The sequence below is a fragment of the Halichoerus grypus genome, chromosome 1 (genome assembly GCF_964656455.1).
Source record: "Halichoerus grypus chromosome 1, mHalGry1.hap1.1, whole genome shotgun sequence".
Taxonomy (NCBI): Eukaryota; Metazoa; Chordata; class Mammalia; order Carnivora; family Phocidae; genus Halichoerus; species Halichoerus grypus.
The window spans coordinates 18,320,184-18,345,870 of NC_135712.1; the positions used below are offsets into that span (position 1 = coordinate 18,320,184).

The following is a 25,687-nucleotide window of genomic DNA, read 5'->3' on the forward strand; positions in this document are numbered from 1 at the left end:
TTTGCAACAACGTGGATGGACCCAGGGTATTAAGCTAAGTAAAATAAGTCAGACAGAGAAAGACAAACACCATGTGATTTCACTTACATGTGGACTCTAAAAAAACAAATGAACAAACAAACTAAAACAAAAATAGACCCATAGATAGAGAGAACAAACTGGTGGTTTGCCAGAGGGGAAGAGGTGAGGAATTGGAAAAATGGGTGAAAGGGAGTGGGAGGTACCGGCTTCCAGTTTTGGAATGAGTAAGTCAAAAGGATGGGTAGTACAGCATAGGGAATATAGTCAATGGTTTTGTAACATCATTGCACAGTGATAGATGGGAGCTACACTTGTGGTGAGCACAGCCTAACAGAGAGAAGTTGAATCACTATGTTGTACACCTGAAACACATAACGTTGTGTGTCAACTATACTTTAATAAAAAATTAATTAATTTTAAAAAAGGAAAGCTTTCAAAGATCCTTTGTTGCCTTGATTTTTTTAAAGATTTATTTTTTAATGTAATCTCTACCTCCAGTGTGGGGCTCAAACCCACGACTCTGAGATCAAGAGTCACGTGTTCTACCGACTGAGCCAGCCAGTCACGCCTCCTCTAATTCGAAGATACGTTATTACCAAAGGCCTAAGAGCTAACTCCTTCTTAAGGCCTCCAAATATACCTCTGTTCCTCAGTCATTCTAGCAAGCAATTTAAGTGCTTAATAAGACAAAATCCAGTTAACACTGAACCACAATGACCTCTGTCAAAAACATTACCAGCAGCTGATAATTTTAAATTAAATAAAATAGAGACTGATGGTATTGGCCCTGTGCCTTCAGGATGTGGGTCTGTACGTGCCATACTCATGGTCCGTTCAGCCCCCAACTCTGCAATCGTGGGCACTTATTCCTAACGCATGCTAACGGCTGTTGCTGGCTCCAACAAAACCATGTTTTGTACAGGTTTAATCCATTTTAGGCAAAGCCAAGAGTGATCATTTGTATTTTAAGATTTAAATAAAAATTGTGGTTGCCTATTTTCTTCATGAATTTTATACTTTACAAATGTAATGCATGACACTCATTAATTCAATATATGAATTATATATGTGTGTTATATGTTCATATATGACTCAATCTATAAAAGGTCATTTATATCCAGTTTATCAGAAGTTCCTTTATTTCATAAACCCTTCTACCTTTTTAAAACTACCCAAAAGGAACATATGTAAGAAATTCTGATGTGATGGACACAGAATGGGCTTTGAACTAAGCATACTTCTATTCAAATCACCACCTCTGCCACTTAGTAACCCAGGGACTTTCGGCAAGTTAATTAACACCTCTGAGCCTTACTTTCTTTATATGTTAAGCATCAATGACATACATAACTATTGGATTGTTGTGAGAAATAAGGAAAACATATAAAGTATCTATAAAGTGTAAAGAGGAAGGACTCAATAATTATTTTAACTTCACTATGCCCCTTTGTTTGCTCTCAATAATGGACTAGGTATCTGTGAAATAGACATGAAACCAGCAAAACTTTATAGTGTTAGCCTTCCTGTCCCAGAAGACTTTTGTTGAAAAAGGGGCATAAGAGATTTATTTGAATGTTCTTCCTTCTCTTGCACACTTTCTTGTCTGATGGCCACAGATAATCAGTAACCAAGCTCCTCAATAACAAGTCAAATTGATTTCCGATTAGGAAATTGCTTCTCTCTGATTATATAAATAATGGTACCATCCCAGTAGATTGAACTGAATATTAGATTTTATTTTCACTTTTTTTTCCCATTTTAGGGTCCTAAAGTTGCATCAACAGATTTCTGGCAAATATTATTTAACAGGAATTTCTAAAAAGAAACCTAAGGGTTTTAAATGAATACCCTTTGAGTTAAAAGCAGCAATTTAGTTACTAACAAAATGATATTTTGGCATAAAATTAATATTTCTATTTCTATTCTGTCAAAGTAGTTTGCTTCTTTTTTTTTTTTTTTTTTTTTTTTAAGATTTTTATTTATTTGCGAGAGAGAGAATGAGAGGGAGGAGGGTCAGAGGGAGAAGCAGACTCCCTGCTGAGCAGGGAGCCCGATGTGGGACTCGATCCCGGGACTCCAGGATCATGACCTGAGCCGAAGGCAGTCGCTTAACCAACTGAGCCACCCAGGCGCCCCAGTTTGCTTCTTTTTGATTGTTAACCAGATTTCTGAACATTTCCAGATTTTTAAGTTTTTCCTTTACCTTTTTTTATAGAATTGCCTGAGTTTATTTCTTGAAGTTTCCATATGATGTTTTCATAAAACAGTTCATTCCTTTGACTGAGCTTTTTTAAAAAGGGTAATGATAATGCCTTACCCTTCATTATCTCGGACTTTGTAGGATATCGTATTTCTGGAGACACAACAGGTGAACAGAACCTCTGATCGCTGAGCTGTTTTATTATTTGAACGAGATATTCTCCTGGGACCTATAAAAAGATTCTGATACCTAAAACCTGAATTTATCTTTGAATTTGGCAGCAGAGCTCTTTGTAAAATAGCAGTGTTCTGGAGGAACTAAGTTTTCTTTATGTATGATTCATCTGGCCATATTCATGCAAAATAAAAGAAATGTACAGAAGCAGCAATGAAATGGAATATATTCATCCCAACATAGGCCAGTTTTACTTGATGAAAACAGAACTATTCAACAATCAAGTAACTGTCCATAAAAGGAAAGATTTCTAGATTCATGGCTGATATAAAGAGCTCCCTTTTAGAACTCTTTTTTGGTTGACTTTCTAACCTTCAAGGTTTATACAACATTCATTGAGAAAAATAAAAGTGGTTTGACTTTAATTGGTTATGTAAATTGGGTTATTTTACATAATTAAAACATACTGAGCTCACACAACTTCATGCCTGAAAAAACAAAATAAAACACCATAATATTTTAGAAATTGTACTTGCTAATTTCAAATTCCAAGCCCCAGTTTATTGACAGGACTACTCACGTTTGTCATATTTTGTCCAGTGGACAAAGAAAAGTGGGAAACTGGCTGTGCTTCTGGTCTCTGCTCTGGCTCTAATTTGCTTCAAATGTCCCAATGACTTTACTATGTTTCCTGGGCAGAATAAAGTTATAGGAGGGCAGCCTTTCCGTGACTTCTGATCATTCATGTCATAAACACAATATTTGCAAGAAAAAAAAGAGGAATCCAGAGCTTCTTCACTGAAGGGTCAACTTACTTTATTACCTAATTCATTATGACTGATTGACTTGAACTCTTGGCTTATTTTGTGAACAGAAAGGACTACCTTCGCGCAGGCAGATTTTGAGAATTAACAGGGCCATAGTGTTTGGAGGACGTGTGATTTGTCCCTAAGTGGGGTTCCTGAATCTTAAAATGCCTTCACCTTCCTTTGATATCTAGAACCCTGAAGTAAGCTCAAGAGTTATTATACCACTTGAAAGATGAAAATGAAACAAACAAACAAAACCAGGAGTCAAAGAGGTGAAGTGCCTTCCATAAGGCTCACATAGTCACTTAGCCAATAAAAAGTTGAAGTAGGGCTCAAAAATAAGACCGATATCTCCATGGACAAAAAAGGAATAGAAATACACGGATATTCATCAGGGCTGAAGCCTCTGGAGAATGATTTGATTTGTATTTTATTTTAAAAGGTCACTCACTTTCATGTGGGCACCAGATTGTGAAGGGCAAGAGAGAAAGCAGAGACACCACTTTGGAGCCATCTTGGGGAGCAGGAGAGAAGATGGGGACTTTTCCTCAGGTAATGGCCTGGGAAGAAAGAGAGGTCAGATTCAGAATGTTTTGGAGGAAGAAACAATAGTAATTGTTGATAGATTAGATGCATGAAGTTAGGGAAAGAAAATTTCTAGACTAGAGATGTTCTAGACTTCTACAATGAAAGTGAATATACCTCAATCTGAAGTAACCATGGAAGGACAACAGTGAAGTGAATCTTGCCCATTCTGCTACTACTCAGCCTTTCTCTCTGAACCATGGAATTGTTTTGAAAGCAGGTTGTGATCCTTCTATAGGCTACAATAAAGAAGAAAGGTGTATAAATAAATAAACAAATAAAATAGAGACAAGAATAGCTATATTCTGTTACAAATTCAAGCATATCTCTTTTCAGTAGCTTCTGGTACTCTCAGTCTGGCCTCATCTTATCCACCAGAGTTTGATTTCTAAAATAATTTGATTATATCTCTCCTCTATCTGACACCTTCAGTACTTCATCACCTGACATACACAAGTCCAGATGCTTAGGATGGTCCCGAGGCTCTTTGTAGTCTGGCCTCACCTTACCAGACTTCCTCTTGGCCAAATCCCCCATGCCTTCCTCCCAAGCCTGTATTCTCACAAAACTGAACATTCTCGCTTTAATACTTATTGTTCTTTGTGCCCAGAACACTCTTGGTTTCTTCCTGGGCCTGGAAAAACTTGTTCATCTTTCCAGTACCAATAACCAATTCCTTCTCGGGAATTCAGTTATCCCAGGGATAAAACCGCCCTTGAATTCATTTCCCTGATCATGTTTTTCACAATTTATGACCAATCGCTGTGTCTCCATCTCTCCTGATATACTGTGAGATTTTCAAGGGCAAGAACCTGGTCTTTTCATCTTTTTTCATTATTGTATCCCCCAGTGTATGGTAGGTGCTCATCAGTGCTGATTGAAATAAATTAAGGTCTGCCTCATTATAAAAATTTATAGCAGGTAAAATAAAATATTTTCTCTAAAAAATCAAGATGTGAAAGCAAAAGGTCCACTTTGGTCAAAACAAAACTAAATTTTGTGAGCAATCAAACTGTTCATAAATTGGGAGAGTACTCTTCTGATATATAAATAACCCTTAAAAAATACCATCTGTGCATTTTTCTAAGTCAGTGTTTTTTTAAGTTCTTTGTTTTTTCCCAAAGAGGGGGCTGTCACAGGTGCCTTTAAAATTGTCATTAAAACTGTTGGATAATTTAATAGATTCCTATGAATACACAGCTTTGCAAATAATTTTGGAGGCTTTCAAGTCCACTAAAATTCCTTCATGGAATAGATCAAGACTAGGTTAAAGTATCTTCTGTAAACTTTTAAAAATAATATATGGTAAATCTTCTCTATAGTTGGAGTATTGTCCACATTGCCAATTGTTACTATTCTCATAGTGTGAGTGTCTAATACTGTGGTTGATTTAAATGTGCTAATACATAAAGGTAAATATTTGTTGTAGACAGCATACAGTTTTGACACAATACCACATAGAACAATACAACATCGATGTAAAACTATGCGAATTTTCATTCCAGATAGAATTCGTTTGCAAAGGATGACAGTGTAACCTTTTCAATCCATACCACTCCATATCCTTTCCTGAAGGACAAAACAGCTAACAAGGAGCTCCAACAAAAAAAAAGAGAGAGAGAGAGAGAGAAACATTATAAATCCTACCTTAATCTTCTAAAGAAGTGAATTGAATTTCTTTCCAAACATGAAAAAATATTTTATTCTCTCTCTTCTTGTTTTCTTCTTTGCCTTTAATTCAGAAGCTATGTCACAGATGAGCTAGGAGTAGGTTCATCAGGAAGTATAGCATGTATCCAAGACCCAATCAAACAATATTTTGTTGATCATTCTCTTTGGAATGAAATATACTCAAGAGTTCAATAGAGATAGCCGTCCAGCAGGGATTCTTTTAAAAAAAATTTATGCTCCTGCGCTCTCTGTGCCACCTGCCTGAAATGTCCTTTTCCAGGTGTCTGCTTAGCCCACTCCTTCACCACCTTCAAGTCTTTGTATGTCAACTCACTTGCATCCCTTCCTTTGATCCTCCTTATACTGCTGACTTATTCTTTTATTCCTTGTAGGATTTAATCTCTTCTGACAATATTTATACTTTATTATGTTTATTGCCTGTTCCCCTACTGCTTCCAAAATGTAATCTCTTCAAGGACAAGAATCATACTAATGTATTCCAAACATCTGAAATAGTACTTGGCACATGGTAGGCTCTCAGTAAATATTTGTTGAATCAAATGAGTGATGGATTGACTACACAGCCTAGGATTTACATATTAATTCATTCTGAGGATACAACAGTGAATAAGAAGACATGGTCCTGTACAAAAACTAACTGATGGTGCCTCTGATGTTAGGATCTAGCCCTGAGTAAAGGAACAGGGATGGTTCTACTGAATCTATTCAGTTTGGGGAAAAAAAAGACATCTGTTGCAAGGATTTCAATGATACTTCAAGAATGTAAATTACTGCTTAATTTTTGAATTCAGGGTGACACCTGATCCTGAGCCCTTCCCCTTTCTTTGAGTAATCATTTGGTGAGGAACTAAATTGAACCATTCGTTGCTGTGTCAGAAAGCTGAATGTTAGGAGGATAATAGTCTGAGTATCATAAAGTATGGAGCTACAAAGAATAAAATAGTATAATTTCTTCTTTTCACAAATGAGACTAAAACTAAATAGCTTCAAGAAGTTAGTGTCCTGGACAACCATGTCAGGTGTCTAAGTATGGATCTCAGAGGGTTGCAGATACTTAGGAGCTAATTTCATAGGACCAGACACTGTCTCAGCATTGCCCTCACAAATGCACAGAGAGTGGCCCCACCCACAGAGTTAAAGATCCAGTGTCTTCAGCAAGCTGTGTGCAGTCAGCGTAGGTGCTGTGACACAAAGGTGCATTGATTTTGTCGGCCAAGAACTCAGGGCCACATGAGAGGAACACTGACGTTCCTCCAGGTTATGGTCTATACAGTCCAGTTTGCTGTAACAGAATACCATCCTGGGGAGCCTAAACAACCAACATTTATTTCTCACAGTTCTAAGAACTGGGAAGTCTAAGATCGGTCAGCATGGTTGGGTGCTTGGTCTGGCCCCTCTTCCTGTTTTACAGACAGCTGCCTTCTTGCTAGCAAGATGGGAGACGGGATGGAGAGAGACCAAGCTCTCTGGTCTCTTTTTGTAAGGGGACTAATCCCATCATGGAGACTCTACCTTCATGACCCCATCTAAATCTAATTGCTTTTCAAAGGCCCCACCTTCAAATATATTGCATTGGGATTAGACCTTCAACATATGAATCTTGAGAGGACACAAATACTCAGTCCATAGCAGTCTCCAAGAAATATCTGTATGTGCCTGTGTGGAAATTTTCTGGGGTCTCTTAGAGATTTAATGAAGAATGGTCTAGGCTCTCTCAAATTTGGGGATTCCTTCCCCCTCCTCTACCTACCCTTACTTATTCTTACCTTTGCCAATATGTCTGATTCCTCACCCACCTGAATCCTCCTATTTTAGAAAAAGAATAAAAAAGAAAATATTTTAATGTAAACTAAATATATCTAAATGGGTGAATAAGTTTTCTCCTGCATTTTTCTTTCAGGAACAAGCCACTTCTAGGAAATAATTAGGTTTATCTGACAGCAGTACTTGAAAGATTAGAAGTAATACCATATTAAAACTGCATATAATAACATGAAAAGTAAAAAATGGATTCTAGAAAGCATTGGCTCAGATAATCCCATACAGGGTGTTCTCTTTTTTTCTTGTAATTCACTTTATTGATAGGTACATTATTTTTAGACTCAATCGTAGTCAAATTTATAATTGGATAGATTATCCTAGTGAATTCTTAAATCCTGGCTAAACATTTCTTTTATTATTCCCTAGAATCCCTTTATTACTTGCTAGCTTATAGAATAATCTTAATATTAAGTTAAGCAAAGAGTTTTAAAGCAATATCCCTTAAAATATTTAATACATTCTAGAGGCCAATATAAGTGGCTTTAAGTTTGACCATTATCATACATAATATACACAGCTACTATTGTCTATTTACACAGATAATTAAAAATTGATTACATTTTGGGAAGCCTCTGTAAATATATCAAAACTAGGGAACTTATCATCCAGCAGAAGCCATCCATTAGATATTCTGTCATTAATATTTTTAAGGTGCAATTTCCAGAAGACTATATTTCATATTTTAGCTTTAGTAGTAATTTTCTTGTAATCACTGCAAACTCAAAATTATTTTTTCATAATTTAGGACCCTTAGATTGTCCATTAATAAATGCATTAATATTTATCAAATGAGAAAAAAATCCTTTTTAATATGCTTTTAAAATGTCTTAAATATAAGTCTTGCCCTGTAATCCAAACTGGCTTTCAAGGGGCCCCTGTGAACTATCAGACTGTCACAATGATATAAATTATATAAGAAAAGAAATTATATAGTAATTTAAATAGTACTTCTAGAGAGGACATGATACTAGGATCAAATCAGTATTTTTGTTAAAGACTTTGAAAAGCAGATTGTATGCCAATAAGCCCATACATCCGACTGGTAGTGAAAAGTACTTTTAGACTCAGGTCGTCACATTGGCTTTGCGGGTAGTATAAAACAAAGAGCTGTAGTCTACCTTCAATATGCCATCTTTTTCCATTTCATACAACTGCTTCATTCTAAAGAATTTCAGTGACCAGAAAGAACCAAGTCAAAATAAGGTGAGTGTGAGAACAAAACTTCGAGGGAAAAAAATGCCCAGGCAGAGGAGTCTAAGAAAGTGAAATTTCATGTATACATTGTTCTTTGGTACTTCTATTTTTAAACACCTTTTGTATGAATGCTATTCTAAGGCTCTGTAGGGGGTGGGTAAAAAGATGTACACAAACGCTAAAGTTCTTGGAGTTTATAGTATGTATGCAAGTATTATTTCAGATCAAGTAAAGAGCCACGTGAAAGGCATAGAAAGAAATGCTGTCAGAGTGGGAGAAAGAAAGAGATAGCTTTCTGAATAAAGCAATCAAGGAGGGTTTTATTGAGGAGGTAACATTTAACAGGCAGGGAACAAGGTGTACAAGGGTTCATTGGAAGACAGTTAGTAGCCCAGGAGGACTGTGCAAACTAAAATAAGTCTGGAAATGAAGTTTGGACAAGTCTGTGAAAGGCTTTGAAGGCCAGAAATCCAAAGCAACTGACTACAGCAACCAGTATGTTCCTAGATTCTTTCATGTGCATGTTGGCCTGTGGGACACAGAGTATCCATGAGTGAGTTGTGAGTTCAATGGGCCCATGATGAGAGAGAAAACAGCCACCTGTGCTATCCGGTTCACCATGTTGAATGGTAAAAAGAGAGTCCATTTATAATTTCTCTATCTTCATTACTCACTTAATAGATATTTCTTGAAGAATTATGACATGTAGTGGTAGGGAGCAAGGGGAATTGGTTTGGGTTCATTCATGTCTGCCTTCAATCCTCAGCTCCACTAATTATTTATAATCTCTCTAAGCCACAATTTCCTCTTCTGTAAAATGGAGATACGCTGCTTCCTTGCAGAGCTCCTGTGCATGCCAAATGAGATACTGTAAGTAAAAGCCTTATCACAGGCCTGGTAGGTGGTTAGTGCTCGTTTAGCTCCCTCTTACCCTGGCCTTTCCCAGGCTCTGTTCTGTCCCTCCCTCCGGGTCTCTTGTCTTCCCCCACTGCTAGGGCCACGGAAGCCTTCTTCATAACTTTCTCTGCTCTCTAGATCCTAGAATTACATCTAAGCCTCAGCAAGAATAATTTAAGGAATCCTTACCCAATATTTGGGACACAGCTCCAGTCACAGTCTTGGTAGCAGCTTAGCTCTGACTTTGAATGTGATTTCTGTCTTTGGACTTTTGCCCAGTCAACTCTTTAGAACCCCAGTCTTTCTCAGACCTGGCTTCTCTTTTCTCCTGGCCAAACTCCACTGCCTCTCATTATCCCCTTTTCTATTGGTTCTGTTGGCCTGGACCCTGGTCTGGTGACTGGAATCCTGCTACATGTATTGAACGTCGCCCATGTGTAGGGCCTGTCTGTTATTCAGCGTATTTCCTGATCCTGGATTGGGCCCTGGGCTTGTGTCCTTCCAACATTTTGTTTATTTTTATGGAACTGAGCCACCCCTCCCCACAGCCGCTTTATTAGAGCACTAACTTGGGTCTTTTGCCATGCCACTGGAATTTCCTTGGACCCTGCAACTAAGGAAGTATGTGATTATGTGTGTGTGTGCAGAGGCTTGGCATGGTTCCTGGCACTAGTCTCTCAGTCTACTGGGATCAGTACCAGGCATTCTTAAGAGGTACCATTCTTAAAATGTACAAACGTAACTAAGGCAAGTCCTTACACTTAAGGATTGTATGACAAAACAGGGGAAATGACACAAGTGCATAATGAAGTATAGTGCAAGACAGGATATGGGAAGTGTGTCAGAGAACATCAAAACCCTGTGCAAATTCATAGAAACAAGAAATCAGATTAGGTAGGCACATTTCCGAGCTGCCATGTTCCAAGTGACATCTGAGCTGTGCTTCCAATGTTGGATATCGACCAACAGATAAAGGAGAGCACACAGCTAGAACACAGAAGCAACATAAACAGACACAGGGCACCAAGAAAAGAGTAAGTAGAGGATGGGAAGGCTGGAGAGAATCTGATCTGGGCCTAGCTTATGGAAAATCTTAATTGCCTGCCTAGGGAAAAAGCCCTTCATATGATGAGTATTGGAGATCAGGGCTTAGTATATAGCCACACGGGCTAGGCGCTGTCCAACCCCAGGAGGTCCATTCTCACATGCTGGGACTTGGCAAACTTCTGTTTTATTTGGCCAGATAGTCAATATTTTAGGCTTTGCAGGCCATGTGGTCTGTGTTGCAAGTACTCAGCTCTGCCTTTGTAGCTCAAAAGGCACAGACAGTATGTAAAGAAATGAGTATGGATGTGTTCCAATAAAACCTTATTTATGGACCCTGAAATTTGAATTTTACAACATATTATTCTTTTGATTTTTTTCAACCTCTTAAAAATGTAAAAATAAAAAAAATGATAAGCATACAAAATAGGCAGCAGACCAGATTTGGCCCTCAGGTTATTGTTTGCCGGCCCCAATCTAGACTCAATGTGAATGATACACAGGCCATGGCAGAAAACCATTGATGGTGTTTATTAAAGACAAGCATGATACTGTCAAACCTGAACAAGAAAAAGATTCGTAGGGAGACAGATGTGAGATAAGAGACCGTGGTTCATGCTGTGTGTATCTGTGTCTGTGTGTGCATGTGCGCTACTTTTGACACACTTTTGAACTGCCGTGTAGAAAGGGAGTTTGACCTGGACCATTTATTATTGTACACTCTCTATTTCAAAAACGTCCACACAATATATGATCATCAGCTTGGCACTGTGACCAGCTCTCTGAATCTCTTTTATAAAAAAGGATGGCAGAAGTGTCTAAAGAGAAGAAAAGAAGAAAAGCAGTCATTCTCAAGGTTGTAATCTTTGTGGGGGGCGGGAAGTAACCCAGACCCTGGGGTCAAGGCGGTAATGCATAGAAGTTGTTGGTAAAAGGAAACAAAGGAGCGTTCACTTTGCAATAACCTGGTCCTATTTTATCATAACATCGCATAAAACATCCTATAAAATTCACTGTGCTTTCTGTTACTCTCCATTTTAAAAGTCAACACTTGGATATGTGTCAGAAATCTTGGTTCAGTGACCTTCAGCTTCAGAAGCTTTATCTCATTATTGATATGCTGTCTGTATTCCAGCACGTGGCTGTGGGTATCTATTTGCAGCTGGCTTTTTTGGATCCATTTCTCTTGTTTGTCACAGTAGAGTTATGTGGGCCAATGACTAGGCAGAAAAATTCCATGACAAAGTTCAATTAGAAACTTCTTATATGGATTTTTGTGTCTTGGTTAGTGTAGTTCTGATTGGTTTCTGGACTCTTAATATTTTAGGCTGTGAATCTGTGACCTTTAAATGACAGTCAGGATGTTCCTAATGTTTAGTGTGTGTAGAGTACTGTTACTAACTGCAAAAAAACATCTTCTGAACTAGAATAATGGGTGGAGGTTCCACAGAGGCAAATCTGCTTAATGTAGGAAATACTTTTCTATCACATAGATACAAATAAGTGAAATGAGCTTTCTCAGAAAATAAATGGCAGATTGAGTCAAAAAGAAGTTCTCTACAGGGACAGTTTGTTAATTTGAAACAGGTGACTTGGACTCTTCCTATCCTAATGCTATAGATTCCACTGAGTTTTCCAGAGAACCCAAAGCATATTTTAACAGTAGAATTCACACCTTTGAGTATCTCACATTACATGGATTTAAAAGATTAGACTTGCTTTTGATAAGATTGTTTTGCATCTAGAAAACTGATAAAGAGAATACCGTTATTACCATTGTTACCATAATATTTTGCCATCATCAATAATCTGGAGGTGACTTGCAAAATAATTACATATGAATTCAGTATCTTTTTGAAGTCTGACAACAAACATATTCATTAATTACCCAAATCTATAAAAAGTAATGTTTTTAAAGGACTTTGATATATCCTTAAATACATTCTAATGAAATTTTTCAAATAGCTGATAGCTGGTCAATATTATACCTTGTCCTAACTACGCATCAATCCTTGGAACATACGGTTGGCTTTGTTGTGCAATAGCTGATCCAGGTGGACGCCCTCCAGCAACAGAGTGTAAGATACCATGTGAGCTGCCAATATTGCATTCATTCACTCTTGAAGGCAGTGATAACACAAAAGTGTCTTCAGAGGCTGCAAACTCATGCTTTGGGTAATCTTTAATGTTTATCATATATAATGTTTATCGTATATCACAGTTTCCTTTGCATTTTCCTCATGCTCCATACATAGAAAATACACCAACGCTGATACATAAACAGTTCCTTACTTCACTGCTTAGGTGTCACAGCTGTTAAGCAAGCAAGACTGAAAATGGTACCATTCTCTATGGCTCTAACAAAGTTGATGGAAAATAGTATAATTCATTATATCTCATCCAGTTAGGCTTCTAGGTTTCATACTGCATTATTTATGTACTTGCATTTCAATACTAGCCTAAATTTGGTAATTCTGCTTGCAAACTTTTATAGTTGAAACTAAAAAATCCCTCTGATACAAGCAAGCTATGTATTATTTTCCCCCCTTTGTGGATTTGAAAACAGAGACCCAGAGTTAAAAACTGACTTACTCAAGGCAACGTAGGTAGTGATCAGTTCAACCAGATCTGAGCTCAGCTCTGCTGGATCCTACTCCTGTGCTTTCTCCATTGCTTCATGCTGCATCTTGAGAAGATCATTCCAAAGCTGGCTGCTGTGTGAAACCTGAGGAGTGTGCACCAGTGTCCAGGTTTCCTGCCTTGAAGGGCACTTAGAAGACTACACTTCTAACCAGCCCTCTCATAGTTAAGTGGGACCATGGGACGAGCTGACCATTGGACCATGAGCAGAGGTGCTGTATGTCACTTCTAGCCTGAGTTAAGTAAAAGGCTCTGTGGGTCCTTTCAACACAATCCCTTTGGGGGCAAGCATGGAGGCCATATGTTGAGAGAGTGGGGCCAAAAGATGCAAAGAGCCTAGATCGCTGAGTCACTGCATGGAAGAGAGCCATCACAGTGAGTCACCTGACTTAGGCAGACTTTGAGGAAGAACTAAGCTTTCTCAGTTAAGCCACTGAGATCTGGGGCTTGTTAGTCACGGCAGCATAAGCTCAGCCTGCTCTAATACAACCCATCTCGATCCTATCTACAGCTGCTATTAACATGTTAGCATTCTCTGCTGCTATGATGGTCAGAGAAAGTACAAAAACTCCTCTTTGGTGCTTTCGGGACAATAAAGCAGGAGAAGGTAATAGGGATTTGCCATAATTTTAAATCAAGGGGCAAGGAAGGACTCACTTAAAAGATAACATTTGATTAATAACTCAAAACCATGCAGAGAAATCTGCAGGAAATGCATTCTCAGCCAAAGGGAATTGTCAAGTGTCTGACATTTGAGAAGCAGCAAAGACACCAGTGTAGCTGGAATACAGTGATTGGGGGAAGACAGTAATGAGAAATGAAGAGAGATGAGGAGAAGAGGTGCATCATGGAGGGCCTTGTGGGCTATTATAAGGACTTTGGCACTTGCTCTGAGGGAAAGCAGGAACCACTGGGAAGTGTGTAGTGACATAGTTTAATTGATATCTTTAAAGGATTGTTTTCTAAAAGCCTATTTATGACACGAAACAGTTACTTATGATGGATGATGTTGTTGCAATATAATCCTGACTTCAGGATGTGTGGTTTTGATCCATGACTAATTCTCACCAAACCAGTGCTGGTGGTGTTAACTCACACTGCAAATTATATTGATACCAGTCAGACTCCTAGCAGGGTTCCCAGTGATACCCTAGGCTGCAGTGCCCTTATTTGAAACACTTGCCATAAAGCTATCAAAGAAATCCTTGCAGGAGTCTTTATTCTCCCGAGCCTCCACTGTAAATCATCAAAAATAGTTGCATATAATTTCATAGCAAATGAAACCAGCACTTGGAATGTCCTAGGTAACGACAGAAAGAATACATTAATCTTACAAACGCTTTGCTTTGTCATTTCCTTCTGGACACTCAAAAGACATGTTTTGCCTCAGTGTCTCCCATCTACATCAGCCGAGTCCAGAATTTATGTCCATTGTATTCCTGTTCTCAGCTCAGAAAACACTCATTACCCCAGTAGCTCAAGTCAGAAACCCCAGAGGTTGGTAACCATTTCCAAGTTCTTGATCCTACACAAATCCACCCTTTCCCCTCTCTCCTCAAATCCAACCTTCCTTCCCTGTCATATGAATTGCGGGAACATCCCCTAACGGATCTCACTGCACACAGCTCCAGGAAGTATCTTGCGTTTAAACACAAATCTGGGCGTGTCACTCCCCTCTCTGCAAGGGAGGAGCTGACCTCTTTGGACTTAAGGATCCTTTACCATCAAGTTCCTGCCTGCCTTTGTAGCCACAGCTCTCATCATGGCTAGATTGCAATTTTTGCAACAACACACAACGCTGCTTGTTTTCCAAACATCCAAAGCTACTTCACACATCTGTGACCTTGCACATCACATGCCCTCTGCTGGAACATTTTTTTCGCCTTGTCTAATTGGCAAATTTCTACTGCTTTCAGCCTCTGCTTATATGTCATGGCATCTGTGAAGGCTTCCCTGACCCCGTCTCCAGGCCCCCTCAGTTGTAACTTTATTTCAGTGGTGAACTGGAGCTTACACCTGTCACCCCCACCACACAACCCTTTGTATGCCACGCCCCTCAGATAGAGGAATAGAAGATATATGGTAGGTGCTCAGTCCCTGTTGAGTGAATTAATAACTCTCCCATTCTGGCTCTATTGCCTGGCATTAACATAAGTGAGAGGATGTCATGTCTGTATTTGATACCCATCCCGTGATGCTCAATGGGTAGAAAATGGCATTGTGTCATCATTTCCTTCTGGAGGGAAAATGTAATTTTTTTCAGCAGTTTGTTGGGTGAGTTGAAAATAAACAGTACTTTAATTTTGAACTTGTTCTTACTCAGGTTTGGGGGGTATTTTGGGACTTTTTATTGCACAAGATTGACTTATTTTTGTAATTCTTCTTTGGCTTACAGCCGGTGTTATTGAATGATTACCATTCTTCTTAGGGCTAACCTCATTTTCTTTTGCAGTGGATGCTTTGGCTAGGAAGGGGAAACCTGTTAAGAAAAGTCAGCCTCTGGTTTCTTGGTTCATGTGGGGATTCTGAATTCTGAAATTTGTGTAAAAATAGATTTGATTTAAGAGAGCAGCTATTCTAAAATTAATAATCAAACGATGGGAAAAGTAAAGATGCCTGATTTTTTTAAGGGATTACACTTCAATGATACTATATTGTTTAGTATTTATATTTGGTTCTTTTTTTTCCCCCCCTTATTACAGGACAGCATATGTTCTATTGGGACATTGTGGTTTTTGCCTCATTAACTTGAAAGCCCTCTCTAGTCAGCATAAGGCATGTTTGGATGAATACTGCAATAATCTGCTGTTATAACTGGTGGCTGAGTCATCTGTTTTTACAGGATTGGTACTGTAAAGAACTGAGTCATACGTCTTGTGTCAAAATTGAGTGTGAATTTTAAAGTCGAAAGTAAAATGAACCCTTGAGCATACTCAAGTGAAAATCACAGCAACCTGTGGGCTGAGGGGTTTTTGTAGCAACTATTTGATCTTTTTTCCCCAGTCGTATTCTTATAGTCTTCGTATATTCATGCAGCAAGTAGAAAAATCCAAGCTCAGAGCTCACCAGCACTGTTATGAAAAGGATAATATTAGAAATGATTCTAGTTTCTCTGTGATTAGCTATAAACCTCGATCCTTTGCCCATTATGAGCTTCATTTGCCTATAGAGTTATCAGTGGTCAAGTGTTCAAATGAGGGGCCAGAGGCATTTTGCAAGTGAGCACCCACCTAGATGGGGTAAGGAGCCTACAAAGATTCATGCACCTTTTGCTCCTGTTTCTTTTCCCTAGAATGGGAGGATTCCCAGCACAGGCACCTGGGTCAGATATCCGAGATAAGATTCAGAGCACAGAACACACTGATAATAGAAACGCATGAAGAGGTGCTTCAGACCAAAAGCACCAAGTTCATTCTGCTGTTGCATCATGATTTAACTCTGAAACTAGGACCAGAAAATCTTCTTTGGGGAAGTCGAATTTGAAAATGTAGCTGCCCCTACAGTTCACCTTCAGGTCTTTTTAAAACTGATTTTCTCTGTCTCCTTATTTAGCGTTGACCCAGGATGCTTTGGAAAACACAATGCAATGACGGTTGAGAATAATATTTATAGAGTTTGTGAATCCAAAAATGCAGTGAAACATCATTAACACAACAGTGGAGGGAAAGCCCCCTAAATGTCAGAAGAATGTCACAGTTCATAAATTGTTCATGTCTGGAGAATACTTAACATAGTGCAGATTAATTAGATTAATGGCGTGTTGTTGATATAGGGTGACTGTCGGTTAGAGGCAAGGTGACATTGACTGTGAGAAGTAAAGACAATGGATTAGGAGTCAAGTCTAGTTAGCGTAGAGCATGAGGGCTTTGAATTTCTCATTCGCCCTTTCTCTAGATTAGGAAGGGAATCTGAAGCCTCATATCATTAGCAGAAGAGTGATTGCCAGTAGGGAGTGAGGGGCGTATTGATGGTGAATGGTCACAAGCAAACAAAACAGAGATGGGATAGAACTGTGCAGGACCTTGATTTTGTATTTCTCCCAAGAATGACCAGTTCCTAATGCAGTATTACCTCCATTTCTTCTCTCACATCTACAAAAAGCATTAAAAACCTTTTTGTTTGTTTTTTGTTCATCTTAACCTAGTTTCTTCAGAATGTACTTGGTATGGTGCTAAGTAGACAATAACTGCCTTTTATTTTCTTGAACAGCAGTTCACAATTAACTATGTGGCTCTGTGATTGCCCTCAAACTCAGTCTCAGAACTTTATGATCATCTTGGCTTTAATAGAACTTTATAGGAATGATGATGGTAACAGCTCCTGTTTATTAAGCACTTATAATATAAACTGTGGTTATATACCTACTTTTTCATCCTCATAACAACCTTAGGAGTTAAGTACAATAAATACATGCATTTTTCCTGCAAAAAAGATGAAATTTAGTGAAGTTGAAAAGCCAATGCATGGTCACATCATGAAATGTAGCAGAGATTTAGTTCTGCCTGTTATCAAAGCACAACAACCTAAAGTCTCTGGAATGTACCACCTCCCAGCAGCTTCCAAATTCTCATGGAGAAGCACATCTTAATTGCAACTCATGCTTGTATTGCTTTTTAAATGCTTGGGGATAAAGATTTTTGGAGGAAATATTAATTCTAAATTAATTTACCATACCTTGGTGACCATGAGGCATAGATCATTCATATTTGTTTATGAAAAACAAAGTGTAATTAATAGCATCAAAACTATAAATGTTGGGGCGCCTGGGTGGCTCAGTCGGTTAAGCATCTGCTTTTGGCTCAGGTCATGATCTCAGGGTCCTGGGATAGAGCCCTATGTCAGGCTCAATGCTCAGGGGGGTGCCTGTTTCTCCCTCTCCCTCTGCCCACCCCCCTCCACCACTCATGCGCTCTTTCTTTCTATCCCAAATAAATAAATAATCTTAAAAAAAAAACAAAACATTGATGTTTAGCAAAGAAGGGCCATTTTTTCTTTTTAATTTCATCCCTGATCTGTGTTTTAATTCATATTAAATTTCCAGTTTACAGAAGTTTTTTCCTTTTGGTGTAAACATTTTAAAAATATTTTATCTTTCAAAAATGCAAAATATGACTCAAATACATCCTAACTTTTTAAACAGGGCACACCTTCTATCATATATTAATCTGTTCTTGATGCTCAAATACCATTAAGATGTGCTGGACTCTAAGACCTTATTAAGAATGCCCCAAGGGTGCCTGAGTGGCTCAGTTGGTTGGGCTTCTGACTCTTGATTTCAGCTCAGGTCATGATCTCGGAGGTCGTGAGATGGAGCCCCACGTTGTGCTCCACGGTCAGCAGGGAGTCTGCTTGAGATTCTCTCCCTCTTCCTCGGCTTCTCACCCACTGTCTCTCTCACTCTCTAAAAAAAAAAAATGAAAAATAAAATCTTAAAAAAAGAAATGCCCCAAGTTGATATAGGGTTCTTTGGGATTTTTTTATTATTATGATTTATCTGTATTATTTTATTATGTTCCAAAATTATTATAACACCATCATTCTTTTTTTTTTTAATTTTATTTATTTATCAGAGAGAGAGAGAGCACAAGCAGTGGGAGTGGCAGGCAGAGGGAGAAGCAGGCTCCCTGCTGAGCAAGGAGCCCAATGTGGGACTCGATCCCAGGACCTTGGGATCATGACCTGAGCTGAAGGCAGACGCCCAACTGCCTGAGCCACCCAGGCATCCCGTAACACCATCATTCTTTAACACCTATCACTTCATATGGTTACCAAAAGATTTTTTCCTTGTAATGAGAACTTTTAGGACCTACTCTGTTACCAACTTTCAAAAACACCATACAGCATTAATTATAGTTATTTCCTTTGTGTATATACTCAGAAGTGGAATTGCTGGATCATATGATAGTTCTACTTTTAGTTTTTTGAGGATCCTCCATACTGTTTTCCATAGTGGCTGCACCAATTTACATTCCCACCAGCAGTGCATGAGGGTTCCTTTCACTCCACATCCATGCCAGCATTTCTCTGTTGTCATGTTGATGTTGACGATTCTAACAGGCATAAAGTGATATCTCACCCTGGTTTTGATTTGCATCTCCCTGATGATCAATGATGTTGAGCACCTTTTCGTGTACCTGTTGGCCATCTGAATATCCTCTTTGGAAAAATGTCTATTCAGGTCCTTTGCCCATTTTTAATTGGGTTATTAGCTTTTTTGCTCTTAAGCTGTATGAATTCTTTATGTATTTTGGATATTAACCTCTTATCAGATACATGATTTGCAAATATTTTCTCCCATTCTGTAGGCTGCCATTTCATTTTGCTGATTTTACTATATGGAGTTCTCGTAGCTGTGTTTTTTCCCCTTTGTCATTGATTTTTTTTCACAGTTGACCTTATGTCATTTTATTGAATTTGCTGCTTCAAAATTCCTTTGGGCTAGAGAATGTTAATAGACAAATAATAGAGCTAAAAACACAGCTAAAAATAGAGACTTTTAGAATAGTTTTAAAAATTAGAATAAATAAGCAATGTGGGGGGAACTGAAAGTTTCTTCCATTTTTTTAAAAAAGTGCACATTTCAGGGTTTCTTTTTGCCTCACCTTCTTTTTGCATGGATTTCTAAAATTTAGATTTTTCCAGAGGTATATCTTTTTCTCCTTTGTATCCTATGCTTTAGTTGTAAAAATTACCTGAAATAAGTAATATCCAGACAAGTGCTTTATTGTGACTTTTAAAAAATGCTACATTCTCAGGGGCAAGCTGATGATTTCTGTCAGCTCCTTATTAGATGTCTTAAATCTCCAAGAGGCCATGGCACTGATGTTCTTCAACAGTGGTCTCCAGGCAACGGGATTCCCGTCATTACTACAGAGGACACAAAAGTGAACAGAAATGAGATGAGATGGTTAGTTTGAAGAAAGGAAGAATTCAAAAGGAAATTTAGATGTATTTGAGATATATATATCAGAATGTTCTAGTGTCTTAGAGAGAGAAGTTAAAAGGAAAAATTTTAATCTAGAATTTCTTAAATTAGACTATGAAATTTTTATTTATTTGGGACTTGTCTAATAACATTTAGATTTTTATCAATAAAATGTAATGCGAAATACTCTGAAAATATAATTTTGATTCAATCTGATCAAATGCTCAAGTGACTTTCTTCTTTTTCTTTTTTTTTTTTTAAACTAAAATAAGCAGTTTTGGAAGGCAGGACTTAAATATTTGAATGTATGTCCCACCACACAGGAGCAGACACCAAATTATCTCACCAGAATCCTAAATAAATGAGGTCCCTTAATATTCTCTCCATTATTATAGCATTTCCAAGTTTTTTAATGGTAATAAAATTACCTTACTGAAATTAAAATCTACCTACTCCTACTTTTATTTTCCTTATCCACTTACCTCCAGAATCAAGTATAAAATAGATACTTTTAACTACAGTGAATACACTCAGACCATATTCATAAGGAAAAGTATAAACATTTGGGGAAAAAACTAGCACATGTGAATAAAGAATAAAAAGAAAGAATTGTCATAAAAAATACGAATCTACAAGAGCACAGCATGACCGGTTCCACATGGTATTAAAGATTAGAGAATTTAAATTAAATGTCTTAGCTTTAACATTAACTATAGCTCACTGGTGCATTACAACATAAAGACAAACAATATGGAAAAGAAAATAAACTTGGAGTTAAATATATTATGAATGGACTTAGGACACCTCTTTTATATATACAAGGAATCAGAGCCCTCTCAAAGAAAAGACAGAACTGCAGTATCTAATCCTTATAGGTACAAAGACCAAGAGAAATTTTAAGGGCCAAAATAATTTAACCATTTGCTATTTGCCGGAGGGTTTACAGCCTGGAACAATTAGTGTACAGGGAGGAAACAGTGACTTTAACTTTCTTTTAAAATACTCAAATTCATAAATAACATACTTCTCTCTCATTGCTCCTGTCAAACGTGCTATGCGTTTTCATCTGCTCCCTGACTATCCTCCAAAGCAAGCAATATTCGTATCTCCATTTCATCTCTTTTTGCAAGACTAATAACATAAAAAGCAGTTATCAAATTTATACATAGCAAATGAATTCTGCCCATGCTGCATTTTGAATCCGGGGGAAAGTATCTTTGATCTCTTTGCCTTGGTTTTATTTCAAACATCTCTGTCTTTGGTCCCTTGCCTTCCTGTATAGACTATTCTAAAATTTCAAGGCATACGTTATATCCTGGGTATATAAACCAGTGCTTTATTTTAAAAATTTAGCTGGGTGGCTCAGTCAGTTAAGCAGCTGCCTTTGACTCAGGTCATGATCCCAGAGTCCTGGGATCGAATCCTGCATCGGACTCCCTGCTCAACAGGGAGACTGCTTCTCCCTCTCCCACTCCCCCTGCTTGTGTTCCCTCTCTTGCTCTCTCTCTGTCAAATAAATAAATAAAATCTTTTAATAAATAAATAAAAATTTAGCTGGATTTTTTAAGATGCGAAGACTATTTCACTCTTAATGTGTTTATGGTCTTGGGTTTTGCTATTGCTTTTATTTTTCTCCTTAAATATTATGCATATTCTTTTCTACCATAATGCACTGAGGTACTAGGGCAAGCAAGCCAAGATCCTTTGCTGTATGATTTTTCCACATTTGTTAAAATATACTTATCCGTTGGTACTTTTCAATAATACTCATCAACTTATCATGGTGTGCTCTTCATCTTCAGTACATTTTGCAGTCCATCATTAATTCTTCCAATACTTCGGAGAGGTAGATAAGTGGGCATTACTGGTCAGATTTTCATTTGGTCTAACTGTGGGAATCCGTCCATCAAAAGAACAAAATGAAATTGAGACCCATTACTGCCACTCTACAGATGAAGGAAATGAGACCAAAAGAGTAAGTGGGGAATCAAGAGGAAAAAGAGTCTGTGTGAATGGAGTGGAAAAGCTTTTTCATTCCACCTCTCAGTCCCGGGTCTTTCGTATTTACCTGGTGACAGACCTCTCTCTTGGCCAGGGAAAACAAATGGAATCTGTATGCGATGCATTCTGTACAGAAATTTCTCTAAGAATTTTAAGATGTGACAAAATGAAAGAAAAATGCTGTTTAATAACCACACCATGATTAGTGTAGCCTAAATTTAGCACTAGAGAACAGGGGAAGCATCCATGCAGAATGGTCCTTTGCCACCTTATTGATTATATTCTGAGGAAATTACCAGGATTTCTCAGAGGAAATGTCTGCCCTTTTCTTTGAACGTCTAAACAGTACATTGAACGAGCATGATGTTTCATAGATAAGCAGAATTCAACTCTATCCCACTACCTTTTTACAGGAAGCTTTTCCCCTGCAATGGCTGAAAATTTGGCAGATCTCTGACTTTCCTGTTCACTCTTAGTCCTTAAGTCTTCTAAGTCCAAAGCACTCTCTTTTGGAAATTGTAAATGTCTAATCTAAGATGTGAACATTTCAGACTTCAGGCCGGGCTTCTCCCCATCTTCTAGCTGCAGGCAGTATTTGGTAGGTTGACTGTGTTCAGGGGGAGAAACGTAGCCAATTGATCTCTTCTCCCACTCATTTCCTGCCCAGTGGGTCCCCTCCTCCCAGCGCATGCCCCCCTGGTGTGAAAGCTCAGGAGGGCAGAGTGAAGAGAAGGGCACAGGAAAGTTCTGTCACTTCCTGATTCTTCGCTGGCTTCTACGCCTGGGTTGGGCCCCTCTGACAGCAGTCTCCAGGAGTTAGAGCTTCTCCCCTGCTGGTTTGGTGGACTTGCTGGTATCTCATTCAGGTGGCCACTGTCCCTTTCCCTCTGCACCACCTCCTGGCCTTCCGTCATCCATTCCACACACAGACTTAGCAGCCTCCCCTATTACAACCCTGTTGCCCCCATGTGGCCTTCTTAGGACCTAGAATAGCTCCCAGCTGACTCTACCCAACACGGCCCACATCCGGTCCACAGATAGTCAATTCCATAACTATTGTGGACTGAATGTTTGTGCCCTGCCCCCAACCCACACCTCCTAATCTCCAATGTAAGGATATTAGGAGGTGGGGCCTTTGGGAGGTGATTAGGTTTAGAAGAGGTCATGAGGGTGAAGCACCCATGATGGAATTAGTGTCGTGCTAAGAAGAGGAAGAGACACTGGAGCTTTCTTTCCCTGCCATGTGAGGATATGGTAAGAAGACAGGAACAAGATAGAAGGAGAACCCTCACCAAAAACCAAATCTGCCAGCACCTTGATCTTTGACTTCCCAGTGTCCAGAATGGTCTGTTGAGAAATAAATGTCTGTGGTTTAAGTCACCCAGTCTATGGTATTTGTTATAGCAGCCTGAGCTGACTAAGACAGGGCTCTGTATTTGCCTGAGGTGCAAATTCCCTATCCCCAGCCCTTTCCCCCTTCCTCCCTGCACTGCCATAGACCCCTCCTCTGCCAAGAAAATATTGCATTCATTCCTTTTTCCTCCCTTCCCAGTATGTCTTCCCATTCTTCAAGACCATGATTCTTCTCCTTCCACCAGTCTGATCCACTCACTTATACTTTGGCATTCCATGTACATTCAGACCCAGCAGCTTTTCACGAATATAACCTCTCGCTTGGCTGTCCAACCTCATTTCTGGCCTCTCACTCATGAATGCCCTTGGATCCTGCTCTCCTGGCCTTTTGCAGTGTCTCAAATGCACTGTGTTCTTTCCCTCCTCGTGTGTCTTTCTCTTGCCTTGTGTATTAGTTACTTGTGGATGCTATAACAAATTACCAAACTGTTGCTTAAAACAACAGAAATTTATTTTCATATTTCTGGGGGCAGAAGTCCAAAATCAAGGTGCCAACAGGGCCATGCTTCCTCTGGAGGCTGTAAAAAAGAATCTTTCCTTAGCTCTTCCAGTTTCTTGTGGCTATTGACATTCCTTGGGTTCATGCTCAAACCTCTGTCTCCATGATCACATTGCCTTCTCTTCTTCTGTCTGTCAAATCTCCTCTATGTATCTCCTGTAAGGATACTTGTTATTGGATTTAGAATCCATCCAGATAATCCAAGGTGATCTCTTGATCTCGAGATCCTTAATTTAATTACATCTGTAAAGACTCTTTCCAAATAAGGTAACGCTCATAGGTTCTGGGAATTGGGACATGGACATATCTTTTTGGGACACCATTCCATCACTATACTTGCCAGTGACTTCCTTCATTTCTTTTGCAACCTCCCAGTTGGTGTCCCTGTCTCCATTTTGGCCTCTTGTGATTATTTATTATTCTCTGACATCTTCCTGAAACACTATTCCTGCCACTGACCCTTCTGCATTCCAGTCTCCCCTTTACCTTGGCTTTCAAAGTCCTTCATGATCTCATCCCAGTTTAGTTCATCAAACTCATCTGCACTAGTCAGATACCTTCCTGCTATCAAAACTGTATACAGTGCTTGCTCTGCTGAACGTTTCTTTCTTAAAATACGCCCTTTCTCTTTCTTGCTTTCCCATGGGTTATTTCTTCTTCCTGAGTACTTTCTTTTCTTCCTTGGCTAACTCACCTTTCAAATATCATTTTAATTACCACTTCCTTAATATTTCTTACTATCTTGTTGTTTAGCTGTCTTTCTTCCCTGGTAGAGAGGCCAGTCAGACACCTTCCAGGTCACTGTTGTGTCCACAGCTCCTAGACACACACCTGAATAGGTGCTTCATGCATAGGTGATGAATACATGACGAGATGTGTCCCTCACTCTTTCAAGAACTTATCAAATGTAAAAGATGGAAATACTGTAAAGCTGATGACAAATTTAGCTGTTTGAAATTTCAAACCAAATGAAAATATATGACACAAGTGAAATAAGAGAAGTCAGTGTGAGATTCAATTCAGACTTCTAATTCAGTGGAGAGCATAAAATCAATATTTACACCTGAGTCTCCTGAAAGTCCCATGTTTTGCTTGTCTTCCAGTGTAGAAAGAATGTGTATTTCTTATGTTTTGAAACATATTTAGGCACCTTAATCTTAAATTGATTGATCCCCCAAAAAGCAATGATTAGTTTCACACTGTCATAATACTGTTTTTGGTGGGGGGAGCAGTATGTATGACTCCTTCTCAGCTTGGTCATATGACATGAACCACACTTCACTGAGTCCATGGCATTTTAATAACTTGAACTTAAAATAGTAAAAAAACAAATTATATTTGTTAGCCTCATGTGGTGCTAGAACTTCCCTTAGGGAATGATACGAGAAACAAACTATCCTCTAGTAGCAGAAGGGAAAAAAAGAGGTCAAGATTTATGGAATGGAGCCCAAAGCCCTATGACTATTTTTCTCTGTTGGCATGTTCTCATAGCACTCCCACTAGCTGATTTGCTTCAAAAAATGACCTTGTCTGTCTGATAGAATAAACCCAAATTCTTGTTAAAGGGTTTATTTTATGTTCTATGACTTGAGTGATAGAAGATTGATGAAACAATCTTTGAAATCATGAAATGGTGAATTGATTGACATAATCTCAAACTGTTTACATGAAATCAGTTATTGGTGTTTTTCCCTAAAAATTTTTATGATTTGGATTTCCTCATGAGGGTACATTGATGGGAAAGGCATCATTTTTAAATTAAATATGAGCAG

At 38.6% G+C, this 25,687-nt stretch overlaps 1 protein-coding gene and 1 long non-coding RNA gene across 8 annotated transcripts in view; one reads left to right on the plus strand and one right to left on the minus strand.

The window, feature by feature from the left end:
- The window catches only part of CYYR1 (cysteine and tyrosine rich 1), a 105,412-nt gene that overhangs the window by 38,598 nt on the left and 41,127 nt on the right, over positions 1-25,687 (plus strand). The gene's annotated exons all lie outside the window — the stretch shown is intronic.
- The window catches only part of LOC118553267 (uncharacterized), a 297,009-nt gene continuing 283,941 nt past the window's right edge, over positions 12,620-25,687 (minus strand). For 5 of the 6 annotated variants that reach the window (XR_013441523.1, XR_013441578.1, XR_013441577.1 and 2 more), the window contains 2 exons: positions 19,770-19,944; positions 12,620-18,478 (listed from right to left, as the gene is read on the minus strand). This is a non-coding gene — a long non-coding RNA (uncharacterized LOC118553267). The remainder of the gene's footprint in view (positions 18,479-19,769; positions 19,945-25,687) is intronic. The other variant, XR_013441554.1, reaches the window with a different exon arrangement.